Below are 4792 nucleotides of genomic sequence, written 5' to 3'. Positions count from 1 at the left end.
TCCTATTCAATAAATGGTTCTTAGAGAACTGGATAACCACATGTGAAAGACTAAAACTGGACCCACACCTCTCACCACTTAGAAAAATTGATTCAAGATGGAGAAAAGATTTAAATCTAAGGCATGAAACAATAAAAAACCTAGAAGAAAGTGTGGGCAAAACACTTGAAGATATCAGCCTGGGGAAAGATTTTATGAAAACTTCCAGGGTGATTGCAGCAACAACAAAAATAAACAAATGAAAAGCTTCTGTACAGCTAAGGAGACAACAACCAAAGCAAATAGACAACTATCAGAATTGGAAAATATATTTGCATAGTAAGAATTGGACAAAAGCTTGATAACTAGATGCTGTCAGAAACTCACATTAATCAACAACAAAAAAAGAGCCAGCAATCACTTATATCACTGGGCAAGAGAGATGAATAGAACCTTCTCTAAAGAAGACAGACCAAGGGCAAACATGAATACCATAATTTTTTTACCAGTACAAACATTTTCTTGTACTTTGTATCTGTTCTTTTATTTTGTAACTATCTGCTACATAAAACTTCTTGTGCCATAATACATTCTAAAATAAATGCTTAAATTATTTTATAATACAAAAAACAAGTATGAAGATGTAAACAAATAAATTTGAATTAAAAAAAGCAGAAAAGATGTTTTCTTGAAAGTTTAGGCAAACAAGGCAGGTATACATTATACTCATCAAGATATAGTAGTCTCCAAATGAAAAATAAAATAAATAAAATAAAATAATAAAGTGAAGTGTACCCCAGGAACATGGCCCAGAAGACGGGCATCTATTGGAACAGTAGCAGGGCCCTATCAGCCACTGTATCTGCTGGCTTGGCTTTGGACTTTTTCACCCAACAACTATAACAAATTGCTGTTTGTTATTTAGACCATCTAGTTTGTGGCATTTCTGTTGTACTAACACAAACAGACTAAGGTTCCAAACCTAGAGGAGGCCTAGAATCCTTGTAAGAAATACATACAGATAAACATCATATTCCATCCAGATTTTCCTAATTACTGGCCATGCTACCTTGAGAAATTTAACATTGCTAAGCCTTAAACTTGCTAGTCTTTCTTGGAGATAAAATGTAACTTATTTCGTATGGTTATTGTAAAGATTAAATAATATAACATATAAGAAATGTTCAGAATTCTGCCTGTCATATAATGCTATTATTTGAGGGTGTGTACCACAAAGCTTGTGTTGTGATTTTAAAATAACAATAATAATAATAATAATAAAGCTTGTGTTGGAAATTTAATCCTCAATGCAACAGTGTTGGGAGGTGGCACGTAATGAGAGGTGATAAGGCCATTTGGACAGAGTTAATAGATTAATGCCATTATTGCAAGAGTAGATTCCTTATAAAGGGGTAAGTCAAGTTCCCTGTTTTGTCTCTCTCTCTTACCCTCTTTTTGGCTTCTGCCATGGAATGATGCTTGTAAGATGCCACCCCCTCAATCTGGGACTTTGCAGCTTCCACAGTCACGATCTAGGAAATTTCTTTTCATTATAAATTACCCGTTCTATTACAGCAGCACTCCCAAACAGAAGTGAAGATGAGAGATGGAGCATGTGAACCGCTTAGGAAACACCCAAGCCCAATATCTTAGAGCCCCAAAGTTGCCCTGATTCCTGCAGCCCTTCCCTCACTCCTGGAACATCTCCAGTGTCCTGTTGTAAATCTCTGTGTGTTGTTGTAGTTCATTTGGAATGGGTTTATCCTACGTGCAACTGGAAAAGTCGAGAGTAATTCTATTCCTAGAGGTATTGTTATGGTCATCAAAGAGTGGTGGTTACTAATAATGACACTTAAGAACTAGTGATTTTGGCTCGGTGCCTGTGGCTCAAGCCGCTAAGGCACCAGCCCAGCCACATACATCTGAGCTGGCAGGTTTGAATCCAGCTCAGGCCCACCAAACAACAATGAGAGCTGCAACCAAAAAATAGCTGGGGGTTGTGGCGGGAGCATGTAGTCCCAGCTACTTGGGAGGTGGAGGCAGGAGAATCGCTTGAGCCCAGGATTTGGAGGTTGCTGTGAGCTGTGATTCTACTACACTCTACCCAGGGCAACAGCTTGAAGTTCTGTCTCAAAAAAAAGAACTAGTGATTTCTCCATAAATGTTTTTGAGTGAAGTAAATAAGTGAATATACTTGTCAAATGAATGACTTTGAAGATGGTCTCTGAATTACTTTATGATTATGAAGGATTTTATAAAATAGACATAGATATATTCATAATTGAATAAAATATAACATCAGGATCTATACAAAGAGATAACAGAAGAAACAGTCAAATCTTTCCAGTGAGGTTGACTTAAATTCAAATCCTACCTTTACCACTTATCCATTGGGTGGCTTTGGGAAGTATCCTTAATTTCTCTAAGATCAACTTTTCTAACTACAAAATAAAGAAAATAAGTACTCTGATATGATGTTATTTTAAGTATAGTAAACTTTTGCCTTCTCCAACTCTTAAGACTCTAAGTTCTTCCAATGTACAATTATTCTTTGCATTATAATTCCTTGTATGAGACAAACCATACTAGTGTTACAAAGCTGTATTATGAAAAAAAAATGCAGTTAATTCAGAAGACCACATACCAGATTCTAATTATACTCTCCTTTCTTTCAAATGTTTCTAGAGAAAATTCAATTTGATGTGTCATATCTTTAAGGTTTCTTTTAAATAACTGCTTTCCAAGATTAGAATGCATGCCATTTAAGCCTACCTGAAAACTCTTTTAGAAAAACTGCAATAAATATTTTGTCAGGCTTTTATTATTGACTGACCACATTGCCCCTTTTTGTATGTTAATGACTTCACTATTTCATGAGTGTCATTTCTATAGGCAAGTTTTAAATGTGTTCCATTGATAACTTTCTTTGCATATTTAAATACTGCTTAATGAAAATGTTTGCACAGCCAGTAATCAGAATTCTGAGGCTCAGATCACAGAATCCCTGCAGCCCTTGCTTCCTTTGGAATGCTTATCTTTCCTGATAATCGGGGCTATTATTTCCCACACACAGCCAAACTGTCTTTAACAATCATTTTCCATTACCAGGGGAGTTTAGGATAATGTGACGTGTAGTCACTTTCAATCTGTGTCAAATTTTCTGATGCATTTGTACCACCAACATTTTATCAGGCTGTTACTAGAACAAATAAAGTTGCAAATTGCATCGACTTTTTTCCATGAAATCTTTGAAACTGTTTATTTTTAACATGACTTCCCTTCTCTCCTTTCTATTTCAATAGTGTAGCAGGCTTGATTTTCAACTTTCAGTGTCTTTGTCACTTAGCAAGTATGGCAGGCACAACAATTTCCTGGGGCCTTGAGGTTTTGAGGGAAAGGATTTGGTCTTATAGGGCATATTAAAGGTAAATGCAGATTGAAGCAGTAAGCATAGACCACTTTGATAAACTACCTGTGGATAGGGGTGGAGAATTTCTGACACACCAGGAAAGCCATTATGCTCCTATTATGTTCAATAGCCCAGCTGGCCTAAAAGGTTACAAGTGATGTATGTTTTCATTATCTCCTACGGGCTTGATGCTTCAGAAGATGCCAGATGGCTTATTTCGCCTTCAGTTCTCTTCATTTGCACTATGGCAAGGTCTGTCACATAAAGCCAATATGTTTGTGAGGGTCAGTTTGCTTTGAGGAAGATTGTTCCATGATCTCTGTTGTATTCTTTTGCTTGAAAATCTGCAAGGAGTTAACTCCTGGGGAGTAACAGAAGGCTTTGCAAAAAACACATTTTGATTTCCTGGGTATCAGCTGTGTTATGAAAGCAATAATAGAAATAAAACAGCATTAACATTACTTATCATTTATCGAACATATATTATGTGCCAGGCATGCCTTCCAGGCAATAGTTTGTGACATCTTCTTTACTATATCTTAACAAGCCAAATATCATGATTTCTATGTTATACATAAAACAAACAAACAAACAAACAACAACAACAAAAAAAAAACCAAGAAGCCAGTAAGAGATTACGTGGCTTGTGCCAAACCAAATCCCACTACATGTCAGAGACAGCATTCAGACCCAGGTCTGCCCGACAATAGCAAACTCCTGAACTCCTAACAATTGCAAATCATACACTGGTTTCATAGATCGTTTGACACATTTTCATCACATTGGTTAACATAGCCTTCCTGGCATTTTCTTAGTTATTGTGCTAAGACATTTACATTCCACGTTTACTAAGTTTCACATATACCCTTGTAAGCCAGTATATGGTGCCCCATGATCACATTAATGTACACAGCTATGATTTAATAAAAAAAAAAAAAAATTGCAAGTCATCTTCAGTCCCACATGGAGAAACTCACAGAGTCTAATTTGGGAGAAAAACATATGCAACTATTATATAATAGTAATTAAAGTTTTTATATATTTATAGGACAAGAGAAGTAATACTAAATACTATTTATATCCCTATAGAGGAAATAATCAAATATACAAAGGAGGGGCCAGAAAACCCACTGAGAAGAGGTAACTCATCAAAGCAAACACAAAATTACATTCCAAAGAACCATTTAAATGAAGACTCAGAATGAACCTTGAAGTATGTGTGTGGAGGAACCAGAAAAAAGTCAATGTCGACATAAGAAAAAAGAAAAAAAAATACTCCAATGTCTAAACCTTCTGTATAAGTACAAGAAAAAATTAAGGTGTAGAATAACAGGTTGCTGTTATTAGAGAAAGGTGGATCAAGTAGGGGATAAAGAGGTCTTTTACTTCTGAATTTATTAAAAG

The sequence above is a fragment of the Nycticebus coucang genome, chromosome 14 (assembly GCF_027406575.1).
Source record: "Nycticebus coucang isolate mNycCou1 chromosome 14, mNycCou1.pri, whole genome shotgun sequence".
Taxonomy (NCBI): Eukaryota; Metazoa; Chordata; class Mammalia; order Primates; family Lorisidae; genus Nycticebus; species Nycticebus coucang.
Note: the sequence above shows the minus strand (reverse complement) of the source record.